Genomic DNA, 18,384 nt, shown 5'->3' on the forward strand with positions numbered 1-18,384 from the left:
TGCAGTCTGTGGCTGGTTAGCATTGTTGTAATATTCGCTATTGTAGTGTTGGGCAGTTGGATGTTAACAGCGCGTAGCGTTGCGCAGTTGGAGGTGAGCCGCCAGCAGTGGTGGATGTGGGGAGAGAAATGGCAGAGTTTTGAGAGCGAATGATCTGGACGTGTGTCCATCAGAGACGGTAAATTTGTAAGACTGGATGCCATGAACTGCTATATGTATTATGACTTTTGAACACTTTTAAGGTAAATACATTGTTTGTTCTCTATCAAAATCTTTCATTTGCTAACTATGCCTACCAGTAGTTAGTGCCTTCAGTAGTTTGAATCTTTTATTTAACTGGCAGTAGTGGCGCTCGCTGTATTGCAGTAGTTCTAGTAACGAAGATTTTTGTTAGGTAAGTGATTTGTGAAAGGTATAGGTTAATGTTAGTCAGGGCCATTCTTTTGTAGGGATTATTGAAAGTCAGATTGCGTTGCGCTAAAAATATTGTGTGTCAGTTTAGTGTTAATCAGAATAAGTAAAGAGAGTAATGTCTGAGTACGTTCAGTTTTGCTCAGCTGTTTGAAAATCAAATAAAATAAGATGTTTATCAGCATAGTAATTCATTAATTTTTCTAAGGGGACGTTTCATATGTCGACCCTTAGCCGAGGATACCTCACTGTAGTCTCCTGATTTTTTCTTGTAGTTTGTGTAATTAGTGTAGCTATTGTTTATTGCTAGCGCGTAATTATAGAGAGAATTTCCTTTGTAGCTGTAGTTTTTCATTGTTGTACAGTTGTGGCATGCATGTAGATTTGCACCAAGTATTTCGCAGCTGCGCTTGCAATTAACGAGATATTATTTTCAGTGCTATGTTAATGTGTTTTCTTATTTTGCTCTTCAAATTGTTCTTTTCTGTGTTATCGTGTGAAATATTGTGACAATAATGGCGTGTGAATAACGTAACACTGGACTCCAAAGTAAACTGAGAAATAATAGTGACGACGAGTGTAGCTTATCAGCACCACGGTGTAATGAATTAACAGACATTCAAAGTAGCAATTTGGTAATTGTGCATAGGGAAATGGAGCGGGCGGCAAATAATGGCGTAGACAGTGAAACAAATAGTGAACAGGGAAGCATTATCGATCGATCAGTCAGCAACAGCTCGCCTCAGGATTCCGAAATGACAGGACACAATCCTGCAAATACTGTAGATCCAGGTTTTGCGTCCTCACCGCTTTCTCAAATAAGAAACGTCCCCTTAGAAAAATTAATGAATTACTGTGCTGATAAACATCTTATTTTATTTGATTTTCAAACAGCTGAGCAAAACTGAACGTACTCAGACATTACTCTCTTTACTTATTCTGATTAACACTAAACTGACACACAATATTTTTAGCGCAACGCAATCTGATTTTCAATAATCCCTACAAAAGAATGGCCCTGACTAACATTAACCTATACCTTTCACAAATCACTTACCTCACAAAAATCTTCGTTACTCGAACTACTGCAATACAGCGAGCGCCACTACTGCCAGCTAAATAAAAGATTCAAACTACTGAAGGCACTAACTACTGGTAGGCATAGTTAGCAAATGAAAGATTTTGATAGAGAACAATGAATTTACCTTAAAAGTGTTCAAAAGTCATAATATATATAGCAGTTCATGGCATCCAGTCTTACAAATTTACTGTCTGATGGACACACGTCCAGATCATTCGCTCTCAAAACTCCGCCATTTCTCTCCCCACATCCACCACTGGTGGCGGCTCACCTCCAACTGCGAAACGCTACGCGCTGTTAACATCCAACTGCCCAACACTACAATAGCAAATATTACAACAATGCTAACCAGCCACAGACTGTACACAGCACAGCCAGTGATTTTCATACAGAGCGCTACGTGGCGTTACCAATATAAAAACCTAAACACATACTTTGTGGGATCAACAGTTACTTCGTAAATTAAATTTATGCTAAACCCATATATCTTACTAGCTGACAAACCCAGAACTACCCACGTATTTATTTTGCCAATTTCCTATTAGAAAAAAAGAGCTCTTCTAGTAGTGCAGTATCGAAAAAATTTCGTTTCAATTAATTCGTGAAAGCACCTTTGAAATTATGCAGTAGACTCGGTGTGAGATCATCCCAGACAGTTCCTGCACGCTGGGCGCAGCTGTTTCGCCTGTTTACAAAGGATTTTGTAAATGTCTGTACAGCAACGACTCTCCTCTTCATAGCTCTATAGACGGTTTTTACTTTCGCCTATACCCGTTTGCTCTTCGTAGTTGAAAGTTGTCAAAAGCGCTGCGAGGTATAACGGATTTCCTTGACTCGACGCTAGGAGCGTCTTAGTAGTACAGAATAAATGTATTAAAGCTTCATGCATGTTGTGCATTTTTTCCCACATCTCAGCGTTTATGACATCATATCTCTTGAATTACGTGTCGTACAACGATAGATTTGTGCAGGTACATTCAGTGACGTATGTGGATACTCTCTACGAAATATGTTGCGAATAGAGTTAGTAGCAGAGCAGTAATAAATTTAAACATCATACACAATATGGTAGTTTTTCACGCATGTGTGTTTATGACGTCATATCTCTTGGTATGATTTTGTAGGTCATTTAGCGACATATGTGGATGGTTTATGCGAAAGTTATTGCGAATATAGTTAGTAGCACAGAAGTAATTAATTCAGACGTCATGCACGATGCGTCCAGTCATGCGTGCCTATTTTTACACCGTCCAGTAAATCGTCCAGCTGTTATCCTTCCGCCTGTGAACTCCAGTAAGCAACCCTCTATTTGACGTAAGAACTCGTGAGTTCCTCCTTAAAATGTACGCACCGACGTACTAGTGGATTCAACAGAGTAGCACCCTGTTCTGCTACACGGGATGTCGGAATGTCAATTTTACCGACTATAACCTTGAGAGGAACCCAGGCAACCCTTTGGTTTCTCCGCCTCGCTAGCTGTGCCTTCGGCAATGCGGATTGATAAACGAAAGGATTTGCTTTCGATTCCCGGCCGTACCGGCGATTTCTTTCTTACTTTTGTATCGTCATAATTGGATGGCTCTATGGGCGCCTACTGAAAAAAAAAAACAGCTTCGTTATGAGAATAGTGACAGTAATTCCCCCCCGCCCCAACGTGTCGTATTCGACATCTTCCGATATTTCGACAGAAGAACATCGCCTCATTTTCAAACCATAAAATTTCTGAGTATTTTAGTGTAACGGAACCTGTAGTGTCGGGTGGCTCGTTACAAAGTAATAAAGTAGTTATGATTTATTTGGTTTGTTAACGAAATTACATTTGTTTCTGTGAAAATATCTTTACAGTGGAAAAGCCTGAAAAATACGATCACTAAACGTACAACACAAAATAGGTCTTTTTAAAATTTATGTTTGGGATTGAAAATGCATGAGGTCAAGATCGCACATGAAATCTTCTTTATTTGGACTGATAACTAGTTTTGGCTAAAAACCTAGATATCTTCAGAGAATAAACATGTTTGATTAGTATTAGTGCCATTACGGCTTCAAAAATCGTTAAAAAAGTTCTTAAAATAACAACATCCATACGAGACATAATTAAAAACAGCTTTTCATCGCTCGTGGCCAGTGCAATTGAACGATGGTTATAAAACAAAGAAGGCATCAAGCGATTACAACTTAGTAACTGATACAAACAGTACTTACATCACAGCGTAATAGAGACAATCGTACATATGTTGCTGTAACGTAGTACAAGTGAATAGAGCGGCAGCTAATGGCCTTTACAACGTCCAACACGCAATGTTTGGCGTATATACATGTTTATACAGATCGCATACTTCCTGGCTGACAATGTCAACAAACTTGACAGGACAGAGTATTGCAACAACTCTCAGATGCAAAACTACAGTGATGTGGTTCCCGCCGTTGCGGCTAACAACTCAGCATGTATCCGCTGTGCCGCTCCTCCATAGCATTCAGTTAAACCCTTTACGAAGTGCGTATCGGGTGACTCTGCAATAGTAACCCTATCCATACATCCGTGTAAAGCTGTTAACATGCAACTAACAATGCCCGAAAAACAAACAAGAGACAAAACCGTGCAGTACTGAACGAATGCTTGAGAGAGAAAATTAAAATTCGAATTACTATTTTCAAGAGGAAATACCTTGAGTGAAAGGATCATATTGTTTAGAAACAAGATATACAGCGCATAGAGTCGACATCTAAGCTGCTGTACGGATAAAAACATGTTCAAATGTGTATGGATTCCTATGGGACCAAACTTCTGAGGTCATCGGTCCTTAGACTTACACACTACTTAAACTAACTTATACTAAGAACAACACACACACCTATGTCCGAAGGAGGACTCGAACCTCCAGTGCGAGGGGCCGCGCAGTCAATGACATGTGTTATGCGGATATTCTCAGTACAATACACATAAACGACGATAAGAAATCAAACGAAACGCAATTACTCTGTAACGAGCCACCAGGGACCTCTTTTTCTGCAAGATAAATACCTCTGAACAACCTCTAAAACTTTGTTAGCTGAGTTCGGTTTCAACCTGTATATGGTACACGAAAATAAGAAAGTCGTAAGTAATGAGGAGCAGTAGAAATGAGATAAGCGATAAACAGCTAAATTTGGACCACGCTGTAAAAGAATGAAGGAATTCTCCCACCTTGGAAGCAAATTAATACAAGACCGACGAACTAAGGGGCACACAAAAAGCAGACTTGCACAAGCAAAGGGGGCATTCCTGGCCAAAAGAAGCCTTCTTCTATTCAAGACAGGCTTTGATTTGAGGAAGAAATTTCTGAGAATGTACGTTTACGTTTCTAGTGCAGGACTGTATGGTAGTGTGTAGGTCACCTAACCAACCTAGGGTGGGTTTAAGACATTTTTTATTATTTTTAGACGTTTTCCACTTATTTTTCTTATGTAGTCTTCGAATGCAATTCGTTGTGGCCTACATGCCGGATAGGATCATCAGCAGAGGTCGTTTGCTGCCTTTGAATGTGCCGAACAACAAGCCACTATGCACCGCTTTGAACAGCTTATAGGGAGCGAGGGACAAAGATCACGTGCTGACTGCAAGCCATCGCCAGAATGTTGAGCAGTGACTGGACGCTCTCTCTGCGTCCGGCTTTCAGCTGCCTCTGTTGTGAACTATCTCCTCTCTCTCATGTTTGTTCAGATTTTGTTCCGACAGAAAGGTTACGTTTTTCTATGAGCAGCTTGACTGGCTAACGGCCTCTCACACTGACTAGGGAGCGCTCAAAAGTATTCCGAATCAGAGAATATAGTAATTTGGCTGCTTTTATTAAAAAGAATTTGCTTCAGATGGTCGTATTCTAGACTATCCTGACCAGTACGCACTCTGACTGCCACAGTAGTGAATCATGGATTGTGGGAACATCAGAAAAGATGTGGTGCTATTCAAGGATGTTAAGAATTACATGAACGACCGTGTGTTTAAACCCACTGTACATTTTTCCATGTTTTTCCGTATTAGGATGTCACCCGGTACACCATTCGGTTAACGCCGTACAGCAGAATACTACACTCCACTATGTGAACGAAAGTATCTGGACACCAGCAAAAACATACGTTTTTGATATTAGGTGCATTGTGCTGCCACCTACTGCCAGGTACGCCATATCAGCGACCTTAGTAGTCATTAGACATCGTGAGAGAGCAGAATGAGGCGCTCTGCGGAACTCACGGACTTTGAACGTGGTCAGGCGATTGAGTGTAACTTGTGTCACACGTCTGTACGAGAGATTTGCACGCACCTAAACATCCCTAGGTCCACTGTTTCCGAAGTGACAGTCAAGAGGAAACGTGAAGGGACACGCACAGCACAAAAGTGTACAGGCCGACCTCGTCTGTTGACTGACAGACACCGCCGACAGTTGAATACGGTCGTAATGTGTAATAGACAGACATCTATCCAGACCATCACAGAGGAATTCCAAACTGTATCAGGATCCACTGCAAGTACTATGACAGTTAGATGAGAAAACTTGGATTTCATGATCGAGCGGCTGCTCATAAGTCACACATCACGCCGGTAAATGCCAAACGACGCCTCGATTGGTGTAAGGAGCGTAAACATTGGACGATTGAACTGTGGGAAAACGTTGTGTGGAGTGACGAATCACGGTACATAATGTAGCGATCCGATGGCAGGGTGTGGGTATGCCGAATGCCGGGTTAAAGTCATCTGCCAGCGTGTGTAGCGCCAACAGTAAAATTCGGCGGCGGTGGTGTTATGGTGTGGTCGTGTTTTTCATGGAAGGGGCTTGCACCCCTCGTTGTTTTGCGTGGCACTATCACAGCACAGGCCTACATCGATGTTTTAAGCAACTTCTTGCTTCCCATTGTCGAAGAGCAATTCGGGGATGGCGATTGCATCTTTCAACACTATGGAGCACCTGTTCGTAATGCACTGCCTGTGGCGGAGTGGTTACACGACAATAGCATCCCTGTAATTTACTGGCCTGAACAGAGTTCTGACCTGAATCCCATAGAACACCTTTGGGTTGTTTTGGAACGCCGACTTCGTGACAGGCCTCACCGACCGACATCGATACCTCTCCTCAGTGCAGCACTCCATGAGGAACGGGCTGCCATTCCCCAAGAAACCTTCGAGCACCTTATTGAACGTATGCGTGCGAGAGTGGAAACTGTCCCCAAGGCTAAGGGTGGGCCAACACATATTGAATTCCAGCATTACCGACGGAGGGCGCCACGAATTTGTAAGTCATTTTCATCCAGGTGTCCTGATACTTTAGATCAAATAGTGTAAGTGATCAAGATAATAAGGACAAGCCTATGTACGGCGGAAGTGACCACAAATGTCGCGAGAAGTACACCCGCCAGTACGCTAGGAAGCGAAGCGTACTGTGTAGTCAGTAGAGAGGCGGCAATAGAAGAATGGGTCGGTCTGGAGAGCTCCGTCACTTCGAAAGCAGAGTAGTGATTGTATCTGCCTAGAGTAAGAACATCATCAGACACTTCACCCTTTCTAAAGTTGCTAATTCGACTGTTGGTGCTGTGACTGAAGTGGTAACGTGAAGGAACAGCCACAGCCAGCCAAGATCTCATGTGCAGAAGAGGATTGCGGAGGGTGGTAGTAAAGATAGCTTGACACCAGCGGGAGGAATCATTCGTATGTTTTAAAGTGCCACCAGCTGTCGGGCTAGCACAATAACTGTGCGTATGGAGTTAAAAAGAATGGGGTACAATGGTCGTGCAGATTCTCATAGGCCACTTATTTCTGTAGTTAGTTTTAAGTGACACTTGAGGTGGTCTAAAAAGCGATTCCACTGGATACAGACAATTCGGAGTGATGAATCACGCTACACTATGTGATCAAAAGTATCCGGCCACCTGGAAGAAAATGACAAACAATTTTGTGGCGCCCTCCATTGGTAATGCTGCAATTCAATATGTGTTGTCCCACCCTTATCCTTGATGACAGCTTCCACTTTCGCAGGCATACGTTCAGTCAGTTACTGGAAGGTTTCTTGGGGAATGGCAGTCTATTCTTCACGGAGTGCTGCTCTGAGAATAGGTATCGATGTCGGTCGGTGCGGCCTGGCACGAAGTCGGCGTTCCAAAACAACCCAAAGGTGTTCTATAGGATTCAGGTGAGGACTCTGTGCAGGCCAGTCCATTACAGGTATGTTATTGTCGTGTAACCACACCGCCACAGGCCGTGCATTATGCATATTTTCTCATGTAATTGTCATAGTACTTGCAGTGGATCCTGATGCAGTTTGGAATTCCTGTGTGATGCTCTGGATACAAACTACGACCCTATTCAACTGTCGGGGGTGTCTGTCAGTCAACTGACGAGGTCGGCCTGTACGCTTTTGTGCTGTACGTGTCCCTTCACGTTTCCACTTCACTATCACATCGGAAACTGTGGACCTAGGGATGGTTAGGATCGTGGAATTCTCGCGTACAGACGTATGACACAAGCGACACCCAACGACCTTGTATGTAGGTTGTTTAGGTTTTTATGTTGGTAACGCCACGTAGCGCTCTATATGAAAATCACTGACTGTGCTGTGTGCAGTCTCTGGCAGGTTTGCATTCTTGGAATATTTGCTATTGTAGTGTTGGGCAGTTGGATGTGAACAGCGCGTAGCGTTGCGCAGTTGGAGGTGAGCCGCCAGCAGTGGTGGATGTGGGGAGAGAGATGGCAGAATTTTGAAAGCGGACGATCTGGACGTGTGTCCATCAGAAAGAGTAAGTTTGTGGACAGTGTCTTGAAAGGAGGATATAAGATGAACATCAACAAAAGCAAAACAAGAATAATGGAATGTAATCTAATTAAGTCGGGTGATGCTGAGGGAATTAGATTAGGAAATGAGACACTTAAAGTAGTAAAGGAGTTTTGCTATTTGGGGAGCAAAATAACTGATGATGGTCGAAGTAGAGAGGATATAAAATGTAGACTGGCAATGGCAAGGAAAGCGTTTCTGAAGAAGAGAAATTTGTTAACATCCAGTATTGATTTAAGTGTCAGGAAGTCATTTCTGAAAGTATTCGTATGGAGTGTAGTCATGTATGGAAGTGAAACATGGACGATAAATAGTTTGGACAAGAAGAGAATAGAAGCTTTCGAAATGTGGTGCTACAGAAGAATGCTGAAGATTAGATGGGTAGATCACATAACTAATGAGGAAGTATTGAATAGGATTGGGGGGAAGAGAAGTTTGTGGCGCAACTTGACCAGAAGAAGGGATCGGTTGGTAGGACATGTTCTGAGGCATCAAGGGATCACCAATTTAGTATTGGAGGGCAGCGTGGAGGGTAAAAATCGTAGAGGGAGACCAAGAGATGAATACACTAAGCAGATTCAGAAGGATGTAGGTTGCAGTAGGTACTGGGAGATGAAAAAGCTTGCACAGGATAGAGTAGCATGGAGAGCTGCATCAAACCAGTCTCAGGACTGAAGACCACAACAACAACAACAACAATACATATGATGACTTTTGAACATTATTAAGGTAAATACATTGTTTGTTCTCTATCAAAATCTTTCACTTGCTAACTATGTCGATCTGTAGTTAGTGCCTTCAGTAGTTAGAATCTTTTATTTAGCTGGAAGTATTGGCGCTCGCTGTATTGCAGTAGTTCGAGTAACGAAGATTTTTGTGAGGTAAGTGATTCATGAAAGGTATAGGTTATTGTTAGTCAGGGCCATTCTTTTGTAGGGATTTTTGAAAGTCAGATTGCGTTGCGCTAAAAATATTGTGTGTCAGTTTAGTGTTGATCAGAATAAGTAAAGAGAGTAATGTCTGAGTACGTTCAGTTTTGCTCAGCTGTTTGAAAATCAAATAACGTAAGAGGTTAACCAGTACAGTCAGTCATTAATTTTTCTAAGGGGACGTTTCAACCTGACCACGTTCGAAGTCCGTGACTTCGGCGGAGCGCCCCACTCTGCTACCTCACGATGTCTAATTACTAGTGACGTCACTGATATGAAGTACCCGGCAGTAGATGGCAGCACAATGCACCTAGTATGAAAAACATATGTTTTTGGGGGGGTGTTAGGATACTTTTGATCACATAGTGTACATCGTTTGGCAATCTGATGGAAGGGTTCGGGTTTAGTGAATGCCTGCATACCATTACCTGCCATCATACGAACAGTTCGAACAGTGAAGCAAGAAGGAGGTGATGTTACAATATGAGGATTTCTTTGTTGGTTAGTTAGTGGCCATGTCATTGCGCTTAATACGCTAAATGCGGGTAGATATGAATACAGTTCACAGCGTTCTGCACAGTACAGGAAGAGTTTGGATAGGAGACGATGATTGTATCAGTATGACAATGCACCCACCTTTTCATAAAGCTGCATCCGTGAGGCAATGGTTTGTGGACAGCAACATTCCTGAAATGCAGTCACCTGCCCGGAGTCCCGCCCTGAAACTAACTGAAGATTTTTCAGTTGAATCAAAAGATCGACTTTTCCCCCACACCCCAGCGGCAAACATCATTACTTTCTTTGGTTTCGGCTTTTGAGGAAGGATGGCTGCCATTTGTCTACAGACATTTAGACACCTTACTGAAAGTGTCCCCAGCGGATTTCAAACCAAGGAAATGGGTGGGCACACCCCATTTTAATGTCCAATGGCTGTTGTCCTCCGTATTCTTTCGACCAGTCAGTGTATCTTTGTCATTCCACATATGGAATAATTCCACTATTTCAATCGTTCACACCATATGTAATCACTAAAGCACACACTGAAAACAATGCATACGGAATGGCTGATCTAGGAGGCAGCTGCCTGAAAATAGCATCACACAGGACTAAGTACAGAGACAAATGCAGGCAACATGAAATGGGTAGTTAACATTAGTAACATTAGTAATGAAGGGACCTCATACTCTGGCGATCTTCGATTTCCTTCATAATCATTTGAAGGTCAGTGCGCGAACATCAATTTCCTAAACCAGTACGACGCCATTATCAAAAAACTCGAAAAAATTTCTTATGGAAATTAATAGATTTCCGACCTCCGTTAACTAAAATATGTTTCCTGATTGTTAGCTAATTTGACGGTAGTTGAGGGTGTGGCATATTAGTCTAATAATCGTAAAGCAGTAGATTCGAATCTCGTTGGTAGCAACTTAATTTTACTTTCGTTTAAATGTCGTATTTTTTAACAAGTGAGAATTTTAGTTAACAAGTATTGAATCATTTTGATAAAAAATAACATATTTCTATTTTTAAATATTAACAGCTCGACGCGCAAGTCGCCGAAGTGGCGTCAACTCGAAAGACGTGCACCAGGCGAACGGTCTACCCGACGGGAGGCCCTAGCCACACGACATTATTAATATCAACAGCGCAAATTTCGAGTATCTGTAGTAGATTAAATATGGCATAAAAATGAAGCATATCAAATAGAAAATAAAATACTTTCTTATTTTTAGAGACTGATAAATATTATTGAAATACGTAAATTTTTCATTATTCGTCAATAAGGTATTTCGCACTTCTGTCAAATTCTGATGCTGTAGTCTTCTTGTGGAAACACTTATTAGTTAAAATCTCAAATATCTGTACATTGTTAGTTAGTTTCATTAAATTAAGTAGCCGCCTTCAGATCACTTAGTATAGGTCCTACAATTACTACAAAGTGGTACAAGTACTGCTTTGTTCTAAGTGATCTGAAGATGGCGGTTCTGAGTGCTCTGAAGATGGCAAATTACTTTGCTGAAACTAAGTATCAATGTACAAATGATTTTCTGAACTAAGTTATCAATGTACAAATATTTGCTATCTTCGCTAATAAAGTGCCCCCACAAGAAGACTACACCACTGATGGTTATAAATCGCCGCCTACAGCGCTGGTAATGTCAGGCAGTTGTATCAAATGTTAATTTCCTTCTGTGCATTTGAGCCGTGCACTTGTTGGAATCGATTCATCCCAGTCATGAAACTTATTTCCAAGTGACATGTTGTTCGGCGTTTCGCGATAGGGTGCCGAGTCGCTTGCCGAACTCACCTGACAACATGCGCACTTCTCCCAGCTCAGAAATGTTTGTGTAGTGCTCGGTAGAGCAAGTGGGTCTCTCACCGATGGAGGTCCGAAGCATCGTACTATCGGTGTCTGTGGAAACGCTGTGCAAACGACAGTTGAAGAATTGCTGCTTCCTTCATCTTGTGTAGTCGCGACTTTGCGTCTTCGGAGATGGCACGTTTCTCGTTTTGGCCACCTTGCTTATAGATGCCGTGGTGCCATTATTTACTTACAGCCGGGACTGGGAATACATAGGAAACAGTGTGCATACGGGAGTTGAAGAATCATTGCCTCCGTCTGCTCCCATGGTCGACGATGTTCAACTGTGTGTGAAATCTTATGAGACTTAACTGCTAAGGTCATCAGTCCCGAAGCTTACACACTACTTAACCTAAATTATCCTAAGGACAAACACACACACCCATGCGCGAGGGAGGACTCGAACCTCCGCGGGGACCAGCCGCACAGTCCATGACTGCAGCGCCCAGACCGCTCGGCTAAACCCGCGCAGCCCCACGGCCGGGTGACTGTGCTTTCGGAGTCTGCGCGTTTCTTACTTCTGCTGCCCTGATTGTGGTTATTATGCTGTAGGGACTAACTGACAAGCAACGCACAGGCATATCAAGGAAACGGTGAGCACCTTTGTTACTTGTAGCTGAAGAATCTAACAGAGTGTTGCCACTCGCTGAATCCCATGTTCGTTGAGCGAGGTTCACTTTGGTTTCTCGCTTAGAACGCCGCTTACGTTTCTCCAATGACAGTTAAATTCGTCCTAGACCTTTACGTGGATCAGCATTCCATCTCGTAATTCATGTCCGAGTTACTTTGAGCCTACTTATAAAGGGCAAACAGAATTTTATTTTTGAATACTGATCTTTTTCTAGAAGTCACATTTCTGTCTTCATCCATTTACAAAAAATAAATTTTTTTAATTACTTGCTTTAGTTTTATGTCCCAAGCGTTGAAACCACCAACCGTTTTGCATCGTTTGTTTTACTTCCAAGTACTGCAATAATTTCTTTAGTTCAAGATTATTGTGGCGAGCCATACAAACTCGAACTGAAAGTTAAAATTGTAAGGCTATAGTGAGATCTTCTGGTATGCAGTTTGTGGTTTTCTGCGTTTAATGTTACTCTCTGTCAGTTCTAGATTTGAAGAGACCGCTTGACGTCTGAGCAAGCTCAAGCTGGTAGGCTTTTGATAACGACCCTTTATTTTCAGGTTTGTTGTGAGTTATTATTTGGAAACTTCGAGCGTGCTAATATTGATTCTCTTACTGTTTATCTTACATGAAGGTCATGTCTACAAACTCTTCACGGTTTTGGTTAATGTTCGCATTTTCACTGTCGTAATTATTAAAGATTTTGTAGTGGCCGTTACGCTTCTTGTGATTTGTTTTTTGTCAATGTTAAAATTCCGTTGAGACAAATAAATATTATTAAATTATTAATTTTGGTTCAGCAGCTTACCACTCCACGATCCAAGTTCCATACAATTTCACGATCGATAGCTAATTAGAAATGTATATATGTTTTTTTTATTAAACAATTACGGTTTAATATTTGTTAAATGACATTTGTATTAGTCAATAACTATGTATTTTAAACAAAGTTTTTATGACTGAGGTTTGAGCCAATGACGTTACGTTTATTAGACTCACTCTATTCGCAAAGCTACTGGCAACTGTTACAATAAACTTCAAATGTTCTGTAAATAGTGATCGGAAAACTTCTAAATTTGCTGGCCGGTGTGGCCGAGCAGTTCTAGGCGCTTCAGTCTGGAACCGCGCGACCGCTACCGTCGCATGTTCGAATCCTGCCTCGGGCATGGATGTGTGTGATGTCCTTAGGTTAGTTAGGTTTAAGTAGTTCTAAGTTTTAGGGGACTGATGACGTCAGATGTTAAGTCCCATAGTGCTCAGAGAAATTTGAACTTCTAAATTTGAAATGCAGTTTTTTTTCATAACTGCTTAGTACTGCTTTTGGAAAGACAGATGCGGAAAGTGAACTTAAAATGCTGTATGTGTGAAGAAAGTGGAAGAGGGCCAGTTTGTAAGGCTGCATTGTGAGCACGGACAGCTCTGGACACAAGTAGAGTGACTTATTTCTCAACAGGTGTTGTTTCAGGATTTAGTCTTGCAGGATATTTTTTTCTAATTCTGACCTTACTATCTCGTATAACGTGTGGAAAACTTTTGTTTAAAAAGACAGTATAAGGCAGATTAGTGTAGCTGTTATGCTAAAGTGACGAAAAGGGCTAACTGAGCACCAACAGCAATGGAGAACTACGACCTACCAATCTTATGCTTGGAGATCGAAAAAAAAAATATCAAAACCACTTTTCAAAGAAACAAATTTTTCAGTATTTTAATATTTATTCGATTTCTTCATACCAGTATGTTTTCTCTACCTTTAACACACTTATCTGGCATTTTAAACATCTGAAATTGCACAGTGATGGCTTCTAGGAGAATAGCTGTGTTACACATTACGTGATACTAACAACCTTTTTATTTATTTCTTTTTGTCATTCTTTTTTATCTTTAGTTAACGACGTGATCATTCATTTTTAAGAACATAAATATTTGGCACTTTCCGTTTCACCTCACTAATCTCCATGGAATTTTTATTTAGTCTATCTGTCGCCTTACTCAACTGTTTCATTTTCCTTCTAAGTTTATCCCTGAATACTAGTAGAACACTGAATTCATGCACTCTTCCTTGCAATGCATCGTTCACTTGGCCCCATCGGAAAATACGATCCCATTCGAGTTTAGCTTACAAGATTCTGAAAAGACGGTGATCATTCTGATTTTAGTATACGAGACAGCACGTTGCACAACATTTTGTAAATTCTTGATGTAAGCCGCTTTGTCAAGAACAGAAACGAGATAGTACTTTCTTCATCTTTTACGTGCTATCTTATCTCTGTTCGTACTCATCCGCTAATTATCCTTGTAGTGTCACGTTAAGCAGGGCTTTAATACCAATTATGATGTCGGCTCTCGTAATAACATTTATAAGTAGGGCTTATCATTATCGCATTTTTGTTTTAAAGTTACTTCAGTTATCGGAGTGTAAATCTGAATTCTTCATTGCATTTTCCGTTTGAATTTTACCTTTAACTAATTTACTTCCAAGCACAGAATATGTTTCAGCATGCAGCCATCTTCAGCTACCAAGTGGAAGAAGTGCTTAACGCAGTGATTCAAATCAAAACAGTACCATCTGCTTCATAAACAAGCGATAACCGTCAATAAATATGCTAGCAGATCTTTTGGAATTTATTTCCTTTATTGACAGCAGACTATCACGCTAAATATGAATAGGTTATATTATCTGTTTCATTTGCTTCACTGAAATAAATACAGAGTGAACATTATTAAAACCTACAATCTGCGGAGAAGGATTCCTGACTGGAATTGGAGAAAAGAAAGTCCTGTGAAAATGTGTCCATAAACGCATCTCAGCTCGTTATACAGTGCTAATGAATGAAAGTTCCTCTGACCATGTGTGTTCATTGTGTTTTGCAGGCCGTGTGACTGTCGCAGTGGACTGTAAGCAACCGAATGGGCCAATATTCATATCGGGAACTATCCGAGACGCTGTTTGCGTGTGGCCAAGCAGATGGAAATAACCGAGAGGTGGCACCGCTGTACCGAAACAAGTATCCTCACAGACAACAACCACATCACAGAACATTTCAAGTCCTTTTTGGGTGTTTATGCGATCATAGGTCTTTTCAGGCACACAAACGTGCAGGGAGGTGGTAGACTGTGCTTACACCAGATATGGAGGACTGGGTTCTACAGGATACTAAGATGAAACCAAAAAAACGACGCATGGACGCCTGCGCTACTTGACTGAAATGCAAAACGCTGACCTTTTTTTCTGAAAAAGTCATTACGAGTGACAGGAATTATCAATACGAATCTACCGAGAACCAACAGCGTGCAGATATTAACATGTAGGGTCAGGGCTTTAACCATGTAACCTACATTTAAGTCGACATCCCAAAGAAGGGCTTTTCTGACATTTTCACATGGTTGTATGAGCATTCTGTGCTTAGTAATGAAGTAGGGGGAGACTATGTAGAACACATGAAGCAAGCAAACCATCGTCTTAATTTTTCTCCATTTTTTATTCATCCATTCTCGAACCTCTTTGGGCTAAAATATACCAGCTGTAGAGCAGCACATGAGCAAGACAACATGTCTACTGAATCCTTTTGTAACGCACACTGATACATTTCTAACATTTAAATCTCTCTGTAATGCTTAACGCCTCTCTCAACTAAGCTGTCGTGCTTACTAAACGATCCCGTGACGAGCCATAGCGCTCTTCGTTTGATGTCCTCTCACTCTCCAAAGTAAGGTTCAAAAATGGCTCTGAGCACTATGGGACTTAACATCTGTGGTCAACAGTCCCCTAGAACTTAGAACTACTTAAACCTAACCAACCTAAGGACACCACACACATCCATGCGCGAGGCAGGATTCGAATCTGCGACCGTAGCAGTCGCGCGGTTCCCGACTGAGCGCTAGACCACCGCGGCCGGCTCCAAAGTAAGGGCCCAATACTGACGAACAATAAGAATCGGTCGTCCTAGTGCCTGTGAGCCACTTCTTTCGTCGACGAATTATATTTCCTTAAGACTCTTCCGAATAAAAAATTTGTTCTTTCTTTTTCAAAGAAGCGAGAAGAATGCTGTATGACGAACGATGGCTGCTGTTTCATCACAGTGTTACACTGAGGTGACAGAATTCATAATAAACTCCTAATATCGTGTCGGACTTCCTTTTGTGGTGCAGCAGCTCGCCATGGGATGGACTCAACAAGTCGTTGGAAGTCCCCCTCAGAAATACTGACTCGTGCTGCCTTTACAGCTGTCCACAATTACGAAAGTGTTGCCGGTGCAGGATTTTGTGCACGAAGTGACTTCTCGATTACGTCCCATAAATGTTTGATAGAATCCAATTCGAAAGATGTGGGTGGCCAAACCATTGGCTCGAATTGTCCAGAATGTTCTTCAAACTAATCGTGGACAATTGCAGCCCGGTGACACGGCGCAGTGTCAAACATAAAAATTCCATCGGTGTTTGAGAACATGAAGTACACGAATGGCTGCAAATGATCTCCAAAGAGCAAAAGATAACCATTTCTAGTCAATTATCGATTCAGAGGACCGAATCCATTCCATGTAAACACAGCCCACACCATTATGGAGCCACTGCCAGCTTTCATAGTACCTTGTTGACACCTTCGGTCCATGGCTTCATGAGGTCTGCGCCACACTCGAACCATATCATCAGCTCTTGCCAGGAAGAGGAGCTGCAAGCGACGTCTTTCTGTTCGCAAAGGCACCCGCGTCGGTCGTCTGCTGCCATAGCCAATTAACAGGCTTTTTTCGCAGTATTACTTGTCTGTTCGCACTGACGACGTCACGGAAACACCGTTACTCTCGACCGTTAAGTGAATGCTGTCGGCCACTGCATTGTCCGTACTGCCTGAAATTTGGTATTCTCGGCACGCTCTTGACACTGTGGATCTCGGAATATGGAATTCCTTAACGATTTCCGGAATGAAACGTCGCATGCATGTAGCTCCAGCTACTATTCCGCGTTCAAACTCCGTTAATTCCCCCCGCGCGGCCATAGTCGTGTGGGAAACCTTTAACATAAATCACGTGAGTCAAGATGACACCTCCGCCATTGCACTGCCATTTAATACTGTGTGTGCAGCATACTACCGTCATCTGTAATGTGCAAAACGCTATTCCATGCCTTTTGTAACCTCACTGTACATCATCCATTCAGCTACAGTTAGGTGTCATTGACCGAGAAACCACGCCCAAGTCTGTCTGTGCGTAGACGTGTAAACCTTTTCAGTTTTCTCATAGCGTTAGCTCCCAAAAAAAAAACACGTGACTCTTGGGCACTGTCAAGTGGAGAGCGCCACAGGCAACTCGACTCGAACTTGGCTGTGGGCAGCTTTGCAAAGCCGAGAGTTCCTGAACCCGGGACTGGGGTGCGCTGCCTGTCGTCTGTAACCTTGAGCTCTGGCCACGCTTCGTCACTCACTGTGAAGCGTGACGGTGGACACTTATGTGTCACAGGGAAGCGTATGTCTTGCCTTAGCCACCCGGACCTCGAGGCTGACACCCAACATTAATGAAAAGCTGTAGAGCCTCACTGTGTGATCTGTGCTGATGTGGATGAAGCAGTCGTTAGTGGCAATTTCGGTGCCTCCGTGGAACCTGCTGTACATCTGCTGCTTTAGACTTGATCAGGTACTAGGGACTCAGCATGAGTCGAATTGTTTATAATTAGTGCCAATATAAATTTTCAGAGAAACGCTCTTACCCCTAGATGGATCGCTTGGCAGTACTACCACTGAACTTAGGAAAACGTTCTGATGAACTCTGTACGCTGTAGAAGAGGCAGATTCTCTTTAACACTGAACTACTGCAAGAATGATAAAGCCTTCAGCTTCAAAAATATTACCTCCTTTTATAGATTACATTCACAACTACACTGCCTGACAAAGTAAGTGAAGCACCCAGAAGGAGATGAGAAAATGAAATGTAACTTCATCTGTTAAGAGGATATGTGACATTTCAGTGATTTCAAGATCGAGTCAAATTTAGGAAGAACCTGGTAGCATGGCCCCACTTATCAGTACGACGTTCCACCCCATCTGGCCTGGATGCATGCATTATATTAATTTGGTCGGCAGGTTGTCATACAGCCGTTGTATCCTCTCCTGGCCCAGGATTATACTAAATAGTTGAAAGGTGGCTACACTGAGTCACAGCGCCAGAGATTACGCCAAAGATTATTAT

General features: G+C 42.1%; 1 protein-coding gene across 1 annotated transcript in view; it reads right to left on the reverse strand.

Annotated features, from left to right (window-relative positions):
- The window catches only part of LOC126457077 (dehydrogenase/reductase SDR family member 11-like), a 156,897-nt gene that overhangs the window by 59,939 nt on the left and 78,574 nt on the right, over nt 1–18,384 (reverse strand). The window lies entirely within an intron of this gene.

Source organism: Schistocerca serialis, chromosome 2 (assembly GCF_023864345.2).
Source record: "Schistocerca serialis cubense isolate TAMUIC-IGC-003099 chromosome 2, iqSchSeri2.2, whole genome shotgun sequence".
Taxonomy (NCBI): domain Eukaryota; kingdom Metazoa; phylum Arthropoda; class Insecta; order Orthoptera; family Acrididae; genus Schistocerca; species Schistocerca serialis.